The sequence below is a fragment of the Triticum aestivum genome, chromosome 4B (assembly GCF_018294505.1).
Source record: "Triticum aestivum cultivar Chinese Spring chromosome 4B, IWGSC CS RefSeq v2.1, whole genome shotgun sequence".
Classification (NCBI taxonomy): domain Eukaryota; kingdom Viridiplantae; phylum Streptophyta; class Magnoliopsida; order Poales; family Poaceae; genus Triticum; species Triticum aestivum.
Window position 1 is genome coordinate 195,509,759 of NC_057804.1, and position 24,766 is coordinate 195,534,524.

Genomic DNA, 24,766 nt, shown 5'->3' on the forward strand with positions numbered 1-24,766 from the left:
AACCTGCTGGGCTGGTCATGTTGTTAGACGGGCCACAGAGACCGCACAACCCAGTTTATAGCCTGCTCCACTGAATTACTACTAAAAAAAGTTGTGCAATTCTGTCGTTAATTGACTATACGTTAAAAATGATGTGGGTCCCGGATATCAGCAGGGTGGATTAGAGTAAAAAATGAGGGGTGCATCTGAGTAATAAAAGTGGCGCTTGCTTGTGTTCGGGAGTGGACCTGGTGGGTCCATACTGTCATACTCACAACTACAGTTCTCTCCTGATTCACTATGTTGACAGGGACCGTTTAAAAAAAACTATGTTGAGAGGGTCGGACGGCGGCGCCGCGGCGAGCGCACCAAGGCGGAGGATAAAGTGATGTCGCCAATGTGCTGGGCTGGGTTGGACATTCTTATTGAAAAAAATGGACCGAAACTATTTACAATGTTGACTATGATTTGCATGGGTCCGCTGGTTGTAGGAAGGAAATGCTGGGAGAAAGAAGATTGGTCGCTATCTTGCCTAAGAATAGTATCGACTAAATGTAACGTCACTATCATAGGAAATAAAATCCTCCTGTTAAATCATGAATTTAAAGAACTGGTGCATGCGCATTTAGCTTTATTTATTTATTTACTTATTTATGTTTAGGGGACCATGAGCATGTACCTGGGCCGGATTCATGTGAGAGCCTCCCTTCCAGTTAATTATGGGCTCCTCTATTGGGCCTTCATCAGTGGGTTGCATGTTATCAACAAGTGGAAAATGTGTTCTGTACGAAAAATAGTATGCGTTACGTACGGTACGAGGCACTAAGGATCGAACCATGCAACGACTTCCAAAACATTGTGTTTGTCATTCTAACAACACATTTATTCAACCAAAAGACGAAATATACTACTGATTGTACATTGAAAACAGCAGCAGCAACCAGGGCTGGGGGTGCAACAGAAGCAGTAAGCGGGACAGAAGAGTGAAGACGCAGCTCTCTCTTCCAAACCAAACATCAGCCATTATTACAAAAGATCTACCAAAAAAGAACAAGTGTATGCATCAAACTAAATAAAGATCCTACTACACCAAGTGTACGCATCTAACTAATTGGCTCAGTTAGATGTTACTATTTATTAAGCTGTGGAGATTGGCTGACGGCTTGAACCAGATGGGTGCCTGACGGGGGAAACTCCAGCCAGCAGGTCGAAGTTTGATACTTGCGACCCTCTCTCCTACTTTGGGCTGCAGAGCATCGCGACACATATCAGGGTATGGTGCATGCAGAGACGCATGGTACGCTGTGTACACACAATTTTTCCTGATGAACGAAACCGCGCTGCCATCATGATCCTTGCTGTCGGTTATCTCCTAGTTAATCGGATAATTCAGTCCGACAAACAGAGAGCGTGTACCAAGGCTACTTACCAGCCTCCAATCAAAAATTCCTGAAGGCCCAGAGAAGCTGCGATCCTGCTCAAAGACCTTACAGTGACTGTGATTGTATTTCGTGAAACAACACGTCCGGTACGTGCGAACGATCATCAATCGTTCGCCATCATCTGATCGAGCCAGAAACCACCTGCAACTGCCATGCCGCTTTTCTTTGAAAGGTTCTGGGATTAGGAAGGGTAGGGACACCATGCAGCCTACAACATCATATCAAGTTGGAGTCAAATAAAAAAGGGCTCTTGATGTAGTCAATCTTAAGAACATCATGTTATGAGCATGAATATTTTTTCAGTAAATGTTGACAGTAATTTAAGCAAGCCATCATGATATCATAGGAAAGTAACATACTGCTGTAACAGCCGATTGTAGCGATGACTGGAGTAGGTCAGCAATACGTCCAGCCATAGAAGGAGTCGACAACGTAAATGAAGCCCTTGTGTTCAATGGCATCAGAGAACCATGGAGGATGTATGATCCTGCGATGGACGTGCAAATTTATCCACTTACCGCAGTGACTTGTCAGATAGGCGAGACCGTGGTTGAAGAATGCAATTAGCCTGAAGTCTTTATAATTCGCAGATCTTGTGGGCACTTGGCAGATTACAACCTTGAGCAAATCAAACTTGGTATCATGTTGGCTACTATAAGATTCCGAGTATTCTGGGCCGTGGTGCCAAAGCAGTGCAGTGTTAATCGAAGGAAGGGGGATCAATCACCAGGTGTAGACCTCCACGAGCATCCAGCTGCCGCGACCATCGACGAGCACCATCCAAGACATGTTCATTCCGACCCAGTACATATCGTTAATGTAGTTGAGGGTGACGGGGATCGGATCGTAGTCAAGGGGGTTGATGCTCGCCACCCTACGATCGTTATGCTGCGTGACACGCCATTTCTGAAGATCAGGCGGCATCAGCAAGCAAGGAGCTGCCTTAAAAAGCTCCGACCTAAGGGCTTTGAGTAAATGGTACAGCCCCGACGAGCACGCGGCGAGCGGCATGGTACTGGGATTGTCCACGCGCAAAACAATGAGCTTGATTACCTCTATGGGCAGCTAATTCCAACCACTCTTTCGGTGGACGCTGCTCGGTTCTGCCATTGTTAGTGCTTGGTTTTTGCATGAGTGGGGGGGAGGCGCCCTAGCGGGGATGGAAGATTGGACGAGATTATGTGCGAACAAAGATGGAGAAGCGAATATGTGCTGCGGGAAGTGGACATGTGTTGATGACTACAGCACGCCGCCTGACTTATGAGACACATACCGGCAGCGTAGGGTCATATCGATGCTAGACAACTTGCTTGAGTGATCACAGTACTGGTACTCCCTATAGTACCTACTATTATGCCCTAACTTTCTTGAGTAGAGTAGTAGAGTAGGACTCTGCTCTACTACTAACACCGGAGGAGTAGTATATTCTAATGTAAAATAGTTACAAACTTCAATGCCCGAGCGTGGAACGACTATGAACCATGCCAACTCCAATCCCCAGCAAACTTTCACTAGGAGACATGGCAGTTGCAAACGCCCGCGACGCAGTTACAGTACACGTGTATGGCTTAAAAACAGGCCACCGCCGGATGGAAATCTGACGGTTACGTGGGATTCGCCAGGATTGAGCTTGTGCCGAACAATCGCCAGATATCATTACTAAAAAAAGATTAAAACACCTGGGGCAATAACTTGCACCGGCTGACCACTAACAATGATAACATCCCGTCAAAAAAAACAATGATACTAACATAGTTGTAAAATGGTCAAAGACCGTGTCTACGTGGTGTTTGGAATTATATGCAAAAAATTAGCAAGATGCCCGTGCATTGCACGGAACACCATCATCACCAACTCGGTTTTTTCTCTACTCCTACTCCTATAAAAGACTCAGTTGGTGATGATGGAGGCGAGGAGGCGTGTTCAGCCGGGCGTGCAGCGAACGGTGCAATACTATTCGATTTGTTATAAAAAAACAAAGAAGAGTAGTAGAGATAGAGATAGGAGTAGAGATAGAGACTTAGGGAGGAGCATCATTTACTGCTTCATGTGCTACTCCTGCGCTCCATTTGGCGGCCGCAACATCCCCTACAACCACTCCCTCCTGCGCTCCATTCAGCGGGCGCTGTTGAAATTTGGGGAGCGCACTCTCGCGACTGCTGGCAGCCACGACTTCACCGACGATGACTTCTTCCCCGACCTCGGCAACCTCTTCCTCAACGACATGGGCGACAACCTCAACGCCAATGGTGCTGCTCCTGTTGCACCGTATGTGTTTCTGTCCTTCCTGTTCGAAATCGTGGTAGAATTCATGTTTCTACTTTGTATCCTACTAGATTATATCTGTTCATCTACTATGCTAGTCCACATGATTAGTTTAATCTGTGTTATAGCCGTCATGATTTATTTTGTGCTTATTCGGATTAAATCTCATAGTAACTTGCTCATATATTCAACTGGTGCAACATCCCCTACAGTCGGTCCCGTTTCATGGACAGCCTGGTCGATGCCTCCAAGGAGCCCTTCGTCTACTACTATGAGTGCCCGATGCCACTTTGGGGCTCGCTGACAGACATCGTGCATCACCTCACGGATGCATGCAGCAGTCACTATTGGCCTTTGGCGGAGAACATCAAGTATGAGACGTGCTACCCGTTCACCATGCCGGAGTCGCTGGAGGATCACCGCCGCCTGCTAGTCTCGGAGGAGGACGGCAGCGTCTTCCTCTTGATCGTGGGCACCGGCGAGGCCCGTGCAGGCCGCTGCCCCACCTCTGTAGTGTGTGTCAGGGGCAACGCCGCTGACGCTGACACTGACATGAGGCCGATGTATGGGTGCGTGTTCACTGTTACTACCCCTCAGAGGTACATGGGTGGCGACACCGGCTCCATCATGCTGACTAGGACTGTGCAGAGCTGGGACCTTCCCGCCGATGTGGACATGGAAGACGCATGGTATGATTTACCCCGCAACGCGATGCACGGGGACTCCAAGGAGGTTCACCTGGACATATGCATTATCAATTTAAATGTTGATCATTAGTCTTCGCTCAATGAAATCCACTGTCTAAGCATGTGGAAACTTCCATGCATGATCTTGCTCTATTGGAGTATCGCGCATGAATAAAAGTGTATCCATTTATGGTTTAGTCTAGAATCTTCCATGTATGAATTTTTACTACAGTACTGGTGAAAGACTTACGATGAACCATTTCTTACATCTCCTCTGCCCCCTTCCAAGTCATCTTGATTTAATCCCTCCATCTAGGTGTATAAGGGCATGGTTAATACTTAATAGTATAGCCAACTGTTGACTATAAGAAAGTGCCATGTCATCTGTAGCCAACATGTATAACAATCGATACTCAAAAACTAAATCTTAAAGTTCATTTCTTGCAAAGCACAATAAGTGTTATTTCTTCACAAGCTTTGGATGCAGGTTGAACAGTTGAACAATTTTGTTTGCAAAAGATACCTTTTTATCTATTTCACCCGGATGTTTGTGAGCTCTAGAGATGAAATAATATCCGAAGAAACCTATCGATACCCGTTACACATGAGATGACCCCCACATCCTTTGTCAAAATAAACAACTCCCGGTCAATGCATTTCACTCTTCCGTGCAACACACGACCACCTTACTACTATAGATTAGTACAACCAAAAATTGAACTAACATTATATATAGTACGATAAATGCTGGTGCATTTCACCTAAAATTATATCATTGGTTCAAATACAAATCCAATGATATAGTTTTTGTTGACATGCACTAACATTTTGTCAGTTAAATCTTCAGTCAAATTCAATGGGGGACTAATAAACCACGACCGATGTAGTACAAGTGTAGAGGGCGGCGTTGCATGGGAGTCCCACCCCTCTTGTGGCGCGGCAGTAAAGCCGTCATATCACAAAACCCAACCACTTCCAGTAATAAGTGGCCTGGTAAAATAAATGGACAAGCAACCATCACATCCCTTCGTCTTTTTTGCATTTCATCTCTCTGCATTTACTTTCTCCGGTTCATCTCGCACACTCGATCCCTAGCAACTACTCCTAGTATCCCTAGCTACTACTCCTAGGGCCAGTTCTTTTGGCGGCTTAAAAAATAAGCCGTCTCTTCCCTAACTTTTCCTATAAGGCTAGTCACAGTGGAGAGTAACATTAAGGCGCCTCACTCATTTATTTGGGCTTCTAAACTACTACTCGTACTCCCTTCATTTTTATATACAAGGCCACAAACTCAAATTACAGGTACCAAGATAAAAATCATTGTGTGCTTTACAAGTCAATTTATTTTCTCGTTTACCGGGTTAATTAATAGGGTGCATGCACATTAGAAGAAATTGAGTGGCCGTGAGAGAGGAAGTAGATGAGTTTGTCATTATCATCCACTACATGCATGCTAGTAATTAAGCCATGGGTTACTAGTACGAGGAAACATCATTAATATTTGTCTCGATTACTGTTGGTGGCCTTGTATAGATGCAAAATGTATTTTTATAGTGGCCTTGTATACAAAAATGGAGGGAGTACCTCCGTCCTGGTTTACTCGTCACCATTGTAATTTGTGGTAAATTTTGACAAAAGATTTAACTGATAAAATGTTAGTGCATGTGACATCACAAACATTTCATTAGTTAAATTTATGATCAAAATTTGACACATATTACAATGGGGATGAATAAACCAGGACGGAGCTAGCAGTAAAGGGATTACTACTGATCTAGAATCCTAAACGAACTGGACCCTGGTACTCCTACTAGTAGTACTAGTACTCAAGTTGGAATTCCAATTGCACGGCACAACTTGTTAGGCAAAAAATTCGATATAGGGTGTAGGAAGCGGTTTGGGAATTTGCATGCCTTTCCGACCAGTGAGATACTCCGTACGAAGTACGACAGAGAAATAACCACAAAGAAGGAAGCTAAAAGTAAACAATCAAACCAGAATTTTTGCATTTGTTTTGCATTGAATCATTTCACAAGCTTGACTAGTGCTGTTTTTCTACTTTTACAAAACCGCATCGTAATGTTAAAACGTGCATTTGCTCGTACATAAGTAATAGTAGTACTCCCTCCGTCTAGGTGTATAAAGTCTTCCCTCCTACTTGGTCACGATGCACAACCAAAGATGACTTATTCACCTGGAGAGCAGCACAGTCTGCAAGCATATATAGAGGGGACGTGTAGTGCGATAGTATATAGTACTAAAGTTTGTGCTGTATGCACCTACTTACAAAATGCGTACGGATACACAAGGTTTCCAAACTTTCCCTCTTACATACTTAATTAAGGACGCTAATAATTCCCGAACATTCGGGATTTATCATTTGTGTCCCAAAACTAATGAGATCACCTTACCAAACTAAATTATACTCCCTACTAAAAGCCACGGCGCTCGCAGGAGCGCTTGCGGCGCGCCACGAGTGCCCTGGTGCACGGTCGTTTCCCAGCGCGCCGACACAACGCCTCTTCCTCAGCCTTGCAACTAGCGGGGTGTTGATTGGTGGCTTGCCGGCGGGCGAGCGCGATCTCACTGGTGTGGTGATCCGACGCCAGCAAGTACTCCTCCTCGCTGAAAGCGTGCACCCGGTCCATGTACCGCCAAGTGTAGATGAGGTGCTTGGGCCCGACTGCACTCAGGGCTTTGGCACGGGCGTCCTCCTCCACCCTCACGGCCCTTGCACGAGCCTTCTGCCAAAGATCCAATTGCCTGACTCTCTTGGACGCGACATAGACCTGCCAGGCAGCTTGTCCCGGGGCGCGCTTCTCTTCCTCGGCCTTCTTCTCCGCCTCTATTTTGGCGTGCTCTGCCGGCGGCAAAGCCTCCCACATGGCGACATCCATTTCTTTCCAAAGCTCCTCAAGGCTGGGGGGATCGGCGGGCGGTGCGACATTCTCCTCGTAGCGGGAGCCGACGCGTCCTCCGACGCGCGTGCTGGCAAGATTGGGAATGCCGACGCGTCCACCTCGACGCATCACAGCGAGGAGTGGAACACCGATGTGTCCTCCTCGACTAGTGGCGGCAAGGAATGGAACAATGATGTGTGGCCGTCTGGGCGGTGCAGCGAGGGGTGCTTAGGGCTTGGGAGGGGCGATGCCATGGTGGTCGACGTGAGAGGGAGGGGAGGAGATAGCGATGATCGCGAGCGTTCTTCCGAATGCCGTGGGAGGCGCAGTATTTATAGCGAGCAATGGCACACCTACGTAAGATATGGATTGAGCTGCACTGACTTAACTTCAGGTCCAATTGCGTCACTGACATGTGGGCTAGATCCTTGTTGGGCCCATATGTCAGTGACCGAATGCACCTGCAGTTAAGTAACTGAAGCAGCGTCCCGGAAGATATGTTGTGTGATTAACGTAACAGCTACGTGGGTATATTTGTTGGAGTAAATTACGGGGGAGGGAAGGGGTTGAAATATTGCTGGTCACAACGGATTGGACGAGCGTGGGGGGAGAAGAGTCATGCATGCAGATTCTTTCCACACAGGGTGGAGTGGTCGGACCGCCGGAGGGAGAAGGAGAGTCTGGCAGGCATATTGTTTCCACACATGGAGAGGAAAAGATTTGGAGACGAACGGGCTTCCTGTAGGTATGGGGAACGGTGCATAATAAGTCATCTTGCATGCCGGGCTAGGTATAGTCTCAAGTCATTAAAAACATACATGCCCCACACATGTTCAAATTTCAAGGTGCACTAAATTATTGCATGCGATGATTAAGGCTGGCCATAATGGTGGTATCTTAGCTGGTATCATGCACACGGGAATAGCAAACATGCTGATGTGGCAAAGAATTAAAGAAGAGAGGGGGGGGGTTAGAGTAACTAGTGTTCATGCATGCATTGGTAAACACATTTTTTTGTGAAGAACGACATCATTAGTTGAGTACTTTTGCAAACTTCAAAAACTATTCCACCGCCTCTACTATCTTGCTAAGAGTAGGTGAAATTTCTGAATCGAGCCCTTTAAACTAGAAGGGAGGTAGTAGTACTCTGATAGCTAACCTTGTTGTGATGACAAGATAGGACATGGCACGCACCTGGACGGAGGAACTAGTCTGCATTGTGCATTTAAGTTTTGTCTGAAGTCAATGTAGCTCTACTTTGACCAAACTTATAGAAAAATGTATCAACATTCACAATGTCAAATCAATATTTTTTACGCTCATTATAAAACGTAGTTCTTATACTCATTATAATCAATATTGTAGATATTGATATTTTTAGTATAAATTTGGTCAAACACTTTGCAAACGGTTGACGGGAGTAAAAAGGACCAGAGGGAGTATCATGCATGTGGAGTAGGCAAAAAAATTGCTCATTTATAGCCGGTCGAAGTCTCAAAGGGCGCGACCGCACGAGGGAGGCGAAGGTCGTGGGAGGCGCGATGGTTGATGGAATTAAGTGAAGTTACATCCACGCACCGGCATGGCGTGTGAACAGGCAGAAGCTATACCGTCAGGCCTATGATATGGGTCTAGTAGACATGACATCTAGTGGGTCCCGCATAGTTCTTGAGAACTCTTTGGGGGCTTGCAGCCGTTTATCCACTGGGGAAGCCAGCAACCCCACGCCGTTCGCACGCCCTACTCGTCCCCGTCTTCTACCTTACAACAGTTCGCTCCCAGTCGTCCCGTCCTTTCACATTAGTTTGCTCCTAGTTTTTTTTGCATGGTACAATAGTTCAACTTCTCCTAACCCTCCTCCAAAATCCATGGCCTCCCAAATCTCCATGGTCGCCACTGAGTACCAGGTTAGAGCCATCACCGGCGATGAGTTCATCGTCATCTACACACGTGGATCCGCGACGGTGAAAGCATGGCTTGGTCGCTTCCTACGCATGTTCAACAGTTCAACGAATGAGTGGGTCGCTGGGCTAGATGTTGAGTACACCACAGTCCTGGAAAGAGAGAAGATTCTAAAGGAGGCAGAGAGGAAGAAGCCCGCCGTGATCCAGGTTTGCGTGCATAACGTTTGCTTGGTCTACCACATATGCCATGCTGACGTTGAGTGCCAGGATTTTAAGAACTTCCTCAAGGACAAAAGAGTGAAATTCGTTATTGTAGACTTTAGGAACGACAGGGATGTCCTGCGTCAGATAGGTCTTGTTGTAGGCCAGCCCTTCGATCTCCAGAAGGCAAGCCTGGTGTCCTCCTCTCAACCTTCAATGTTGACCCTGGCAGCAACCATGATTGATCCTTTGTATGCTAAACTGAACAAACCTCATCATGAGTTTCATCATGCATGGGAGTCGAAGACATTAGATGATGATCACATCCTATACGCAGCAATGGATGCCTACCTTTGTTTAAATATCTACAAGGGTTGGATGAAGAAGCAGAGCCCAATGTCCGGTTCAAGCAAAGAAGCGTCGGCGAAGAGGAAGAGGAAGAGGGACGAGGACGAAGTCGAGGACGTGGACTCGGACTCCGAGTAGGTGGCAGTGCCGTCACTCATGCTGGTTCTACTGCAGTGTCAAGTGGACTAATTGCTTAGTTTATTTTCAAGGGTGTCTTGTGCTGAGGCCCCAATAGAACTATGTTTATGTTCTTTCTCGTTATTTGAACTCTTTAGTAGGTACAATAGTACTAGTACTATGTCTTACTACTTTTCTTCTTGCAGTTGGTACTACTGCTCGTATGTTCATGTTCCTACTGTACTTAATACGTTCGTACTAGTAGTACAATTTGGGTCAGTCAATTTGTGAAAGAAGTTCGATGGAGCGAAGGAAGAAGACGACAAAAGAGGTGGAAGAAGCCCTTCTAGCCATCCATGTTGCATCAAATGGCTCACAAGAGTCGACTGACCCAAATTGCTCCTTCAGATTACAGGATCCACGTGGCATTCAAGGTCTCGAAGGTAGATTCCGCGTCTGTGATACGTCTCCGTCGTATCTATAATTTTTGATTGTTCCATGCCAATATTCTTCAAATATACTTTTGGCAACTTTTTATACTATTTTTGGGACTAACATATTGATCCAGTGCCCAGTGCCAGTTCCTGTTTGTTGCATGTTTTATGTTTCGGAGAAATCCAATATCAAACGGTATCCAAACGGGATAAAAACGTACGGAGAATTATTTTGGAACATTTGGGATTTTCCAGAGGAAGAATCAATGCGAAACGATGCCCGAGGTGGCCACGAGATAGGGGGGCACGCCTTCCCCCTGGGCGCGCCTGGCACCCTCGTGGGCCACCCGTAAGGTGGTTGACGCTCTTCTTTTGCCGCAAGAAAGCTAATTTTATGAGAGAACTCTGGGTGAAAGATTCACCCCAATCGAAGTTATGGATCTCTGGATGTAAAAGAAACGGTGAAGGGGAAGGATCGAGGAATGCAGAAACAGAGAGAGGCAGAGAGATAGATCCAATCTCGGAGGGGCTCTCGCCCCTCCCACGCCATGGGAACCAAGGACCAGAGGGGAAACCCTTCTCCCATCTAGGGAGAAGGTCAAGGAAGAAGAAGAAGAAGGGGGGCTCTCTCCCCCTTGCTTCCGGTGGCGCCGGAACACCGTCGGTGGCCATCATCATCACCGCGATCTACACCAACACCTCCGTCATCTTCACCAAAATCTCCATCACCTTCCCCCCTCTATCTACAGCGGTCCACTCTCCCGCAACCCGCTGTACCCTCTACTTGAACATGGTGCTTTATGCTTCATATTATTATCCAATGATGTGTTGCCATCCTATGATGTCTGAGTAGATTTTCATTGTCCTATTGGTGGTTGATGAATTGCTATGATTGATTAATTTGCTTGTGGTTATGTTGTTGTCCTTTGGTGCCCATCATATGAGTGTGCACGTGGATCACACCATAGGGTTAGTTGTATGTTGATAGGACTATGTGTTGGAGGGTAAGAGTTACAGAAGCTTCAACCTAGCATAGAAATTGATGCATACGGGATTGAAGGGGGACCAATATATCTTAATGCTATGGTTGGGTTTTACTTTAATGAACGTTAGTAGTTGCGGATGCTTGCTAATAGTTCCAATCATAAGTGCATAGAATTCCAAGTCAGGGATGACATGCTAGCAGTGGCCTCTCCCACATAAAACTTGCTATCGGTCTAGTAAAGTAGTCAATTGCTTAGGGACAATTCCGCAACTCCTACCGCCACTTTTCCACACTCGCTATATTTACTTTATTTCATCTTTATCTAAACAGTCCCTACTTTTCTATTTACGCGTTCTTTACTTTCTTGCAAAACTATCCAACAACACCTACAAAGTACTTCTAGTTTCATACTTGTTCTAGGTAAAGCGAACGTCAAGCGTGCGTAGAGTCGTATCAGTGGCCGATAGGACTTGAGAGAGTATTTGTTCTACCTTTAGCTCCTTGTTGGGTTCGACACTCTTACTTATCGAAAGAGGCTACAACTATCCCGTATACTTGCGGGTTATCAGTCTGCACCCGGTTTGCAGGCTTGACGCGCGCGCGACCGGCTTCCGCCGCGACAGCCACCATGCGCGCCTCCTCCGCGTGGGCGGAGACAACAATGACATGCTACTTCCTCCTCACCGGCGTGCTGGAGCACGCGCTCTTCCTCCTCTTCGTACGCTGTGTGCATAGACGCGGCTCCACCAGCTGCTCGCGTGCTTGGCAGTGCGGCGGCTTAGCAAGGAGGGACTGCAGATGACGTGAGCGGGCGAGCCTTTGGCCTTATGGCATAGGGATGGCGGCGACACGGCGGTGATGGGCAAGAAATTGTTGGCCGGAGCAGGCGGGCGCCAGCATGCACAACGGCGGCGGCGGCATATTGATGAGTGCGCGTATGGGAGCTTACTTTAGTTTTATATAGGGTTGGTCAACCTTAAAAGAAAACCATACTAGTACACGTAAACATTAGACTTAGGCAGCGCTTTTATTAGTTATTACCACAGCCACGATACGGAATCCTGTGCAAGCGCGTGAACCGCGGCCACGCGGTCGATCGAACGGTGCGTCACAGTGTCGCGCTCGAAGGACATCCACCGAACCTTTTTGTGTGTGTGAAAACAATCCCCGAATATTACTCAACTTTTTTTCCTGGAAAAGTTCTTGACGCTATAATATTTCCATATATTTGAATTTAGCTCCAGTTCGTGTTTATTTGGATTTGGACATATTAGGTGCGCCCTATTTTTTTAATACTGATTTTGTGCGTGTGACTGAGAGAGAACGTGTGTATGTGTCCATATGTGTGTTGTGGCTGAAGGGCAATGTGGAGACGGTGTGCGTGTAATACAGACATAGAGAGGTGTGAATGTGCAAATGATCATGCATGAGTGAGACATAGACAGATGCCGATACGTTGTGTATACATGAGAGAACGGTCTTCTAGTTTACTTGTGTGTGTGTGAGAGAGAGAGAGAGATAGGAGCATCCGTAACACAACAACCATCTCTCTTGATTCGTCCGTCCCTCGCACGATCGCATGTAACACATGCATCAACGCGCCCATTTTGACACCCTCACCCGGCCCCTGCCCACCTCAAGGCCCGCACAATCTCTTCGTGAATACCCATTTCTCTCCTTAGGTTTGTTTTCTCTCAATATCACATACACACACACACACACACACCCTCCCCGAGCACACAATTCATCCCCATCAAAGGTTATATGACGACCACTCTCGCTTGTGCTTCTTTGCACCCCAACATGCACAACACCTCAATCTTCAAAGAGGGCATAGAGGAGATCGAAGACGGCGACCACACCACACTAGAGAATGCGGGGCCATTTGGAAGAAGGATGATGTGACGACGGCTGACTGACTCCTCCCCCCACCCTCTCTCTCTCGCACAAAATTACCAATCCCTCTCTCCCCCGCACAAAATTATCAATACCTCAACCCACAAGATCCTTCTCCTCTCGTCCATGTTTTTCCAGCTCTCTCATCAAACATGTTGTCTCTTCTCCTTCCACGTATACAGAATCCGGATGCACATGCATCTAACGTATATTACATGTCTCCATCTTTCTCACAGACCTAACTTCTTCCTCTCTCTTTCTCTCTCTATCTCTCTCTCTCTCTCTCTCTGTCTCGTTAGGTTTGTCTCCTACTCTCTTGTCCACATACATACAATCTTTCCCGCCCTATCTGCTCCATCTTCGCAAGCTCTCTCTGCACGTTTCATTCACACATTGGGATATGTTCAAAATGTTGCTTCTATAATGGCTGATGTAGAGTTATGGTTGGTTTTGTTGCATCCTACAAAGTAATAACTATGAAATGCATTTAGATTCTCATTTGACTGGGATTATGTGAGTTTGAGCATGTTGTGAAGTACTATAGACCTTGTATACATCTTGGGATTCGGCAATGATTGTAACTATTGAATTGTATAGACCATTACATTCGAAGTCAATAGCCTAATATATTTATTTCACAATTTCAAAAAATGATTAGTTCACTACAAACTAAGAAAACAAATGTGTACTCCCTCCGTTTTTATTTAAGTCCGCGTATTAGCATTGGTCAAAGTCAAGTTTTGTAAACTCTCAGAAAGCTTATTACAAAAAATATTAACATATACAATAACAAATAAATACCATTAGATTCATTATTGAATGTACTTTCACATCATACATATTTGTTATGGTAAATGTTTATATTTTTCTATAAACTTGGTAAAACTTTAGGAAGTTTAACTTCATTCAAACCTAATATGTAGAGTTTACTAGTACTACTCGCTAGTTGCTTACCCAAATCACTCAACACGCCACACGGGGAGTTCAGTGTCACAAAATTTTGAGGTCGGCGGGAAAATCTCCCGCGACCCTGATTCAAGCAGTGGGAAGTTACCATCATAGCCTTCGGAACAGGCCTACGGATTACGCTTGGTAGGGGGCTATTTTCGTAACTTCAGGTTCACCCTATCCAGCCAACCCCACCACGGCACCCAGAGTAGTACACCTGAATACTCCCCATTTTCTATCCCCACCGCAAAATAGACTTCTCCACGGCACCGCAGCCTTCGTGCTCCTCCCCTTTACATCGGCACACTCGTCCACCGCAGCGCATCTGCATCGACGACCTCGTACGCCGCACTGGAGCCGGTCCATCGTCGTCGTCGTACACGGAGCCTCTTCCCCAACCGTCTTCCACGGTCTCGGATCTGCTTCCCGGAAGCCAACGCCAAGCGCAGAAGCACCACGTCGTTGACAATGAACTGACTCCCGTTGCCGACCACGACTCACAGAGGCTGCCGCGACCATCTTCTCCTCCTGGACTGTTAATGTGTGTATTGAATCACTTAGCAGTACATGTGCAGTTCCCATTTTGTTCGTACCTACCCTTCAAATTTCTTGGGTGCTATTGTTCCCGTAAAAGTAATTGGTTATAGCCTCCATTGTCCAACAGAATATCAGCTTGTAATTGTGCGTCACAACTGTATCGCGTTGTGCTTGGGTAGGTTTTTCATCTGCAACCAGTAGTGTGGCAAATGATGGAAAGTTTTTCAGAACTAGCAAGATACCCATGCGTTGCACGCATCAAGATGCATTTGTATGAGTAGTTTATCTTGTGGGAGAAAAGGATGAACGAGGGAAGGCCTTATTTGCAAATCTGGAGAGGGTATGGGTATCTTTTTGCAAATTTCCCATTGTTTCCTTCCTATCTGTCAGATATAAATCGGACGGCCTATATTGCAGGATGGCAGGCACACCATCATCACCAACTCTGTTTTTTTATAAGAAAAAAAGTATAGAGAAACAAAGTAGACAGTAGAGAAGTAGAGATAAATATTAAATATAAAATAAATATAACAATAGAGAAGAGAGTAGAGATAGCAGAGACGTCGAGAAAGGATCGCGCGCGCGGGAAAAAGCGGTCGGGCGTGCGCTAGTTTTGGCGCGCGGCGTCTGGCGCGCTTTATAAAATCCAACACCCTCCCACCACTCTGTGCCTTGCCACCGCTCTCTCCCCGCTCTGTGCCTCTCCACCGCTCTCTCCTCGCTCTTTCTCGCCTCGCTGTTGCCGTGCCACCATGCCGCCGCGTCGTCGGGAAACTTGGGGATACCGTGGCGTCTGCGCGCGCCCCTCCGGCGGCTTCTCCGCCGAGATCCAGTTCCGCGGGATGCGCCTCAGCCTCGAAAATTTTGACACCGCCAACAAGGCCGCCCGCGCGTACGACGCGGCGGCGTGGCACCTCCGGTGGCCTCATAGAACATTGAACTTCCCCAACGTGCCGACGCGGGAGCGGACGCAGGAGCTCGTGCCTCTACCGCGGCTTAGCACCGAGGAGGGTCGTCGCGACAACCAGAGGCGGGAGCACCGTCTCGGCATCGCCGAGATGGACGAGGAAGACATGGTGCTATGGCGCCAACACTTACCGCAGGACATCATCAATGAGCGTGAGTTCTACGCGCAAAGGAGGGCTGAGAGGGATAAGAGGAGGGCAGAGCGAGCCGCCTATCGCGAGGACAAGCATAGGCGAAAAGCGGACGCTCAATTCAACATGAGGCTACGAGAAGTGTCGCCCTGGGAACCCGACGACGATCGATATCTTCACGCCTACAGTCATACGTCGAAGGAGGACATCACCGAGGAGTCAGACGACGAGGAGTAGTTGAATTATCTATTTTTTTATCTATCAATCCTGAGAACTATCCTCTACTCTCTAGTCTCTCTACTTCTCGATCTCAGCACTGTAAATGCTTTTTTAAAGCTCCGCGCTTTGCGATTCTATTGGAGATGCTCTAAGATGGTAGACGAGTGCTTTAATGTTGCCCACAAGATGCGCGAGTATTACTAGTAGTATATTGTTCTTGTCATGTTGAGATTTTAAAACCACGAGTGCAAACATGCAGAGTAGCAATGAAGACCAAACATGGGATATTGGGGACATCTTCAAGGAGCGTGGCAAGTTAAAGAGGAGCTGCACCAAACCTATAAAACGAGCTTTGGTAAGTAACACCCTTTCAATTACTTTCGTTTAGCCTCGTGTTCTTCGATGTGTATATGTTGTAGTTTCTGTTTCTCTTAAGCCTGGTGTTCTTCGATGTGTAATAAGAAGAGTCTTAATTGTCCTAATGCTTTCGTTTTTAGCTTGATGTAGGAAGTGGGTGTTCTCACCTTGTAGTCTGTTTTTATATTATTTTTTCCTTTTGAATTCACCTCTCCGAGTTCTGTTTATCTCGCTTCTACTAAATGGATCTGGGTTGCTCTGAGTATTGATCTAAAAAAGAAGTAACTTCATGTCAGAATGCAGTTCCTGCGAGGAGGGAAGTATGGTCAACCTCGAGATCATGTTTCCAAAATGAGGCTGGATTACACACAAGGTGCCAGTTCCCTAATGATGCTGGATTAGACACAAGGTGCAAATTCCCAGATGATGCTGGATTACACACAAGCCAGGTGGAGTCGTCAGCTGTTCGTGTCCTCGTGGCTCTAGTAAAGGCTGAAAGAAAGCGTGCAGCAGCCCTTGAGAATGTAGCTGAGTTCCTGAAGAAGCGAAAAGAGCAATCAGATGCTCTCTTCACCCAAGCCAAAGAAGAGATGGAAGAAGCCAGAAATAAGCTAGCAGAGGCAGAGCAGGCTAGGCGTCTCCTGCTATCTAAAACTGTTGTCAATACAAAATTTCCTTCATAATAGCTAGGTTCAAATGTTTATCCAGTCAGCATGCCTGTTGTGATGTCCGTGCATCTACTGATGTGGCACAAAATATTTTTTTCGGGTCATGTAATAACAACAATTACTTTCCAAACAATAACAGACGAAGCATTGGACATGGTATAGTTCACGCGCAAGCCCGACATTACAAGTTCAACTTCCACATCAAACTCATGTTCACAGATATCTGCACATTCATACATAATGTCCACAACCATGATTCACTTCAAAGCCAAAAAAATGTGAGGAGAGTTATAAATAAAGAAAAACTCTACTAGTTCCTGCTACCAGTGCGAGCACAACAAGTCAAGACCATGCGTAAATTAATTATATTTTAGTCATTTTTTGTGTTCTAAAATGCCTGCCGGCTCGCGGAAGGGCGTGTTGCCGGCACACGCGCGCATTCAACGAAGGCAGGCGGGGCAGTCTTAAGCTGGTTGCACGCGGCGAGGAGGCGTGCTCAGCCGGGCCTGCAGCGAGTGGGGCCCTCTTGGCCGGCGCGCCGGTTCAATGCCTGCGCTATGAGAGGTCGCGTCCGTGTCAGAGCAATCACTCCCTCCAGTCCTTTTTTGTTTGGGTATAACAAAATCTCGTTTTCCATTCACATTTTACAAGTAAAATTCGTGGACAAACTTTGACCCAAAATACGATGGGGACTAGTAAACCAGAATGGAGGTAGTAGTTTTTTTTAATCAAAGAAGGGTTTCCCCTTCCGATTTTCATTACTGAAAACCAGCATCTAAATCTAAACCATAGTATTTGCCCTAGAACTACCAGGTTCAACATCTCGCAACATAAACCCATACAACCATACGCCAAGGAGGTACGTAGTACTATGAATTCCATTTTCGCTCCATACCAATCGTTCTAAAAACTACTTAGTACTTATAACGCGCCATTGAAAATCGGAACTCTTAACCCCGCTAAAAAATGATATTTTAAACGTGGCTACTCGATCTGTGGCAACTGGCGAGCCACCGCCTCCAAGTCGTTCACCTGTGGTCCCGACCATCAACTCCTACGGATCAAATTATCACGCGAGCTGACTATTCCTACAAAGGTGCTCCACCACGTACCCGGTACCCGCGAATGCAGCAATCGTGCACCTAGGGTTTTAGGGTTTATTTGTTAACGTCGCCTTTACGTAACACTCATGTGTGCGAGACAGCGAGAGGCCGACTGCGTGCGTGCGCCTCTTCTCTTCGTATATGTACTCCACCGTTTGTCTGGTATCCAAAAAATTATAATAACTACTAGCAATGTGCCAATGCGTTGCCACACGATCAAAGTAGATTAATACATATTCACCGATTTGATAGAAAAAAAGTCTAGTTTTGAAATACGTATATCACTAAAAATATGTTATGTTTCACTCAAAATATATTCCTTTGGCGGTTTTGATGAGATAAGGGAGGAATGTTGTTGGTTTCAAGATTCGAGAAGTGGTATATGTCTAATTTCTACTCTTACTAGCAAGATGCCCGTGCGTTGCACGGAACATCAAGATCTTGTGGGAGAAAAGGATGAACGAGGGAAGGCCTTATCTGCAAATGTGGTGAGGAGTGCTGGTAAATTGCCATATTTTCCTTCATATCCCTCAGATATAAATCAGACGACCTACATTGCAGGATGGCAGGCCCACCATCATCACCAACTCCGTTTTTATCCCTACTCTTATAAAAAGCATTGTTGGTGATGATCGTGTGCCTGCCATCCTGCAATATAGGCCGTCCGATCTATATCTGACGGATAGGAAGGAAACTGTGGGAATTTTGCAAAAAGATACCCACACCCCTCTCCACATTTGCAAATAAGGCCTTCCCTCGTTCATCATTTTCCCCCACAAGATAAACTACTCATACAAATGCATCTTGATGTTCCATGCAACGCATGGGCATCTTGCTAGTTGTTGCAAAAAGCCCATGTGTGTGAGAGAGAGGGAGAGTGGAGGAGGATGGAGTGCGTGGGTGACAAAGACACAAAGAGTGTGTGTGTGATAGGTATCAACTTAAAATGAGGCGATAGTGTGTGTGTGCATGATTGAGAGGGCGTGTCTCAAGAAGGGAAGAAAAATCTACATAGATACAAGGAGCGGGAGAGAGACATGTATGCGATAGTGGAAGCACGAGTATGCGGATGTATAAACCTATCTAGAGGCTAGTCGATAAATGTTTGTGAGAGAAATACGAGTCGGGGTGCGAAAGCGAGAGTTTTGTGTGTGTGAGAGAGAGAGACGGTAGTCGGCAAGGGGAGTGGAAGCAGGAGTTGTGTGTGCGTGTCAATGAGAGGGGGGGGTTGTCTGATCGGTAAACAAATGAACAATGTCAGTCTGGGATGGAGACGAAAAGGAGACCGCAACAAATGTTGTGTCTACAGGGGGGAGAGAGAGAGTAATTTTAGTGGTATGAGTCATATCTAGAGACATATAGGGTGTGTGAGAGAATCCCATAGAGAGAAAGACAAAGTGAAAGACGAGTGGAGACTGTGTGTGTGGTGGTGAAAAAGAAATCTTAGGTACCGAGTGATACCAGAGAACAGTAGAGACGTGAGAGATAATGAAAACCGTGTAATGTATAATGATAGGCAGAGTGTGACACTTCTCAAGGGAGACGTCGAGAGACCATGTTTGCGAGGATAGGAGAAACATGTAGTGAGCGTGTCGGTGAGCTGGAGAAAAGAGAGTGATAGCTACATGAAGGAGCATGCATGCGAGAGAGATGGGCGTGAAAGGAGTGAACATAAAAGGGATTCAAATATTTGAATTCGAAATGATGATACATGTAATCCATACTCGAACCAAAATTGATCTATCAAACATGCATACTCATATGAATTCACGCGCATCTAGGTTATTTAATATGTAGATATTACCGATCCATACATTTTAGTAGAACATAATTTGGTTAAATATTTTTGAATTCAACCTTAAGATTTTGAGATCATTGTATTTGTAAATCATATTATACATATAAAGGAGCAGAATTCTTTGCTGTGCTTTTGAAAGTATATATAAAAAATGATGTATATAGAATTTAATTCCAATTGAAAATGGATCCCGCCCGAAAAAATAGAATACAAACGGGATTCGAATTGAGTTGGCATGGTAAACGTGCACTCTGCAAAATTTGAACGAAGCGGGGAAAGCCGCAGTAACCGCCCGAAACCGAAATCCGCGAGATGGAAATTACTACTGCCTATCCCTGCCACGCAAAGCCTATCTGTTGGATTTCTATAGGTTTCGGTAGGGGTAGGTTTGTAATTTCACCCAAATGTGACATAACCGCCTCTCACCCAGATTCATACACGGTGGGCGCAAAAACACAGTGTGTCCTCGGCCGAAATCGACTCCCTCCCCGATTCATATTCATACACGGTGGGCGCCAAAAACAAACTCTCGTCAGCAAATATTCGATGTATGCGAGATTACCGTCCTATCCCTAACCGACTAATATTGCTGTGATGTAGGAAATTTGAAACGGGGGCTAAGTTTGTAAATTTCCTCGCATTTGGGACAAGCGCATCCTGAATACATGGTCCCCCCTTCCTCTCTACCTTCCTTTTCCCCATTCATACTCCATTGGCGCCAAAACACCCTCCCCACCCCAGCCTCCTCTATCTGCCGTCGTCCGCCACCCCATCCACCGCCGTCCTCCTCCACCATGCCGGAGCTGATACCCCGCCGCCGCTGTCCATTACAAGAGGCCGACCTCTCTCATCCACGGCTTCAGACCGGGATCCTTGCATCCCGTCCTCTCGCTTCATCCCCGCCGTCGTCCACCTTACCGGCACCGCTCCTACGACCGTCTCATCCACCACGCCCCGCCGCCACCGTCTACCCTCCTAGATCTGCTTCCATGCTGCCGACAGCCATCGCTACCGTAGCACCGTCAAATTCTCAGTAGATGCATACACGGTGATGCACCAGAGGCGGTACTCTTTCGTATCTGCTCAACTTATTTAGCGCAGCAAGAAAATAGATCGCCACTACTTTACTCTGATTTCTTGTCTTGGTTGCGAAGTTGCCTTTGTACGGTTTGGACCTTCAGATCCGCCATGGCACACTCAACACTATACTTCCAATGCTTATGGTTTTCCCCTTTTATATTCCACACTAGTTAAATCATAGTAGACTAAAATTCAAAATTGGGTCAGTCGATTTTTCAGAGCTCGTCGGAGTTCGCCGGTGCGAACGAAGGGGCTCGGGTGGTTGTGGGGCCTCACCGAACAAAGAAAACTCGACGCGGGTGGGGGTGGGGGTGGGGGTGGCAGAGGAACATAGGCGGTGGGGGCCGCTGGTCCGGCCGGTGGCCCCTGCGGTGTTCTGTATGGGAAGAATCAGAGACGAGGAAGAAGAAGGGTTAGGAGACATAGGATCTTCATCCAAATGCCTGATATGGTCAAGAGACAGCTGGGAGATGCATTCTTAATGCGCTCTGGTTCATCATGTGTGGGCACTGCGCAACCAACATTTTATTATCCAAAATCTGCTTGCTCTTCTTTACCATGTTCCTCTTTTGTTCTTCTTTAATATGTACTCTCTCCGTTCCTAAATACAAGTCTTTGTATAGATTCCACCATGGACTACATATGGAGCAAAATGAGTGAATCTACACTCTAAAATGTATCTGGATACATTTGTATGTGATCCATAGTGGAAATCTCTACCAAGACTTATATTTTGGAACGGAGGGAGTATGGTAGTAGTATAGTATGTTCTTTGTACTGAAGATGAGCATGCACATTTGCAGTGTAGAGGTCTATACGGTCGGTTGTGATGGACACTTTGAGCCTCTTTGATTCGTAGGATTTTGTAAACATAAGAATAGGATTTGTAGTGACCTGCCCACTTGAATCCTATAAGAATAGCAATGAAATGTGGGGAGCTGTGTCGCCTTTGAGAGTTACACTGATATTAACAGTACCACAACTTCAGTTGAAGAGAACTGGTATCCGAAGCCTTTCTAGCTGTACCGGCAGTACTAGCACATATATTCCAGCAAGTTCCACTTTACTGATTTTACTCTGATGCTTACGGTTTTCCCTGTTATATCTACACTATGATCTGTGTAGCTGCTTTGTGCCGCACTAGGAGCAATCCACTCTTGAAGCTAAACACTGCAATGACTTACAAAATTGGCACCAAGGCATTGAGTGCCATTTTGGATGCAATGAAACTCATACGATCCCCACCTATTGATTCTTGTTCAGAATATGATCCTAATGACTATTCTAACCTCGAGGAGTCAAAGGCAGATGGCCTGTCCTGTTCACCCATCAAGGTGCCTGTTCTAATTTGGAAAGATTTTATTGATTGCGCGTATCTTGCATATGTTGTCTTGCATTTCTTCTACTTTGTTGCACTGCCATCTACTTAGTTTACTCATCATATATGTCGAGATGCCATGCCCATCCATTATCAATACATATTCCATCTGTCATCATACCATGTTTTTCCACTCAAATGTTGTTCTTGTGCATCAGACATCAAAAAGGAAGAGGGTGATTGCCGAACCTGAAGGAGCACCAGCAAAGTCCTTGAAAAACATGGTGGTGCCGGAGAAATCAGACAACACCCCACTTATATTGGTTGTACAACCAGTGACACAAAACGTAGGACCGACTCCAGCAGACTGTACCCATACTTCACTGGCCACACCACTAGCCCCACCACACAGGACCTGCACTCCAGCAAAAGGTATACCGATTTCATTTGCCATAGCACCAGTCGTACCACAGAAAAATCCCACTCCAGCAAAAAGTATAGCAAGTCCACCGGCCGAAGACCTATCCCAATAGCAGAGACGGCCAATTCCTGCAGATTGGAACCCCATTCCATTTATTCCCAGTTTAAAAGACAATGCTTTCAATGTTGTTAGGGACTACGTGCATATATTCCCATCATGGGAAGATTATAGTGAAGACAAACACCATTTTCACATCTTCCTGTCCAACTTACGTGTAAGTGCTATTATTCATGGTTATTATTTTCCTATTTTCTGCTGATTGAACACAATAATGATTTACATTACATTGTTGTAACTAGGCGAGGGTCAATCTGGATAGCCATGACGAGCAAAGCTTTCTTGTGCTTTTCAAGGAAGCATTGCAGCAGTATCGGTGTCACCTGAGGAAATCACACATTGATGGCAAATCTATAAACGAATTTCCGGTGAAGTCTCCTGTGCTAAATTTAGAAGACATTGAATGGAAAAACCTTGTTATGCACTAGTCTCATTCCCAGGATGAGGTACTGTCTATGAAATCACATGACAATTTGAACTTCTACTTTTCCGCATGTGACTTACGGATCTTTTTTGCAGGAAATCTACTCGAAGAAGAATTCCGGTTTGAAAAGAACGACAGGATATCGCAAATATGCTGCCTGTTGCTTTGCTCTTGTTAGTACCTATTGTCCTGTACCACTTTACTTGCATACATACCTGGTTCATTATGTTACAGTAGTATGCATGATAGCTTGGTTATCAATTATTTGCTCCAAATTATCTGATCTGTATGAATGGTTACATTAGTGTAGAATATATCCAATGCCAATGAATTTTTTTAGCTCTGCATTGTTCTTGTAAATACATGTTGTCCTTTATCAGTGTACTTATATTGACAGGTAGTTGTTCATGTACCATCACTCTGCAGTTTATTTTCCTTTGCCCTCCATTTTCTACACATCATATCTATATTTACTCTTACCATAAGGTTGGTACTAAAGAAGTTTAGCTGTGCATTGCTCTTGGATGTACCTTTTTCCTGTATCACTGCACTTACATTTATAGCTACTTGGTTATGTAGCATCACTCTTCATCTTATCTTAAATATTCTCCATATTTTCGTATATTATCACATCTATATTTACTATTAACAAAATGTAGAATAAAGGCAATGCTTATGAAGAAGATTATGTGGTAAACTTCTTGAATTGCCCCCCCCCATCAGCATGGACAAGGGCTTTATAGAGCCTATCTTCACCAATAATGTAAGTTTGTCCTTCTCAAGCCTTCAAACTTTGTTGTGTATATTTGGTTAGGCATGACTACAACAACTATTTATTTTTGGTGTTTGCATCAAATTGCATGTTTAAAGTTTATTATGTAGTTCATAAACAAAAGTTTGTCCTTCTCAATTTAAGTTTTCAGTTGTACAACCAAGTTCCTTCTTCATACCATGTAAATTAAACTATACAGAGCAAGTGATCTTCTTTTGCACTACATGTATGCTTCTGTTCTTCATCCGTAATCCAGTGGTGTGGTGAACCTACCCACTACAACACAATGTCATATTCTGCAATGTCTTAACTATGAACAATGTCATATCATTCTACTATTATTTAAACCGTCTCTTTATTTGCCAATCTGAAATGGGATAAATTGACAGCACACTAACCATTGATACTTATGAGTTCTTGATCTGTAATCTAGTGGTGTCGTGAAGCTGCCAACTCCTTCACAATGTCATTTCCTGCCATGTCTTGACCTGAACAATACCATATTGTGTTAATGCAATTTTAAACTGTGTCACTTTATTCGTCAGTAAGAAATGTGATGAATTGTCAACACCGATACTTTTATGTGTAAAACCTGTCATCTGTCTCCTTGTTTATCTTTCAGAGTGATGAAGATATAAGTGTTGAACAAGCGCAGTCTCATCAGCTTGCTCAGTTGCTTGCGCTGCAGCTCCACAGCAGGGCTAACCTTTCTTGAACTCTATTGAAGTGTTGTCGGGTTTGTATATTATT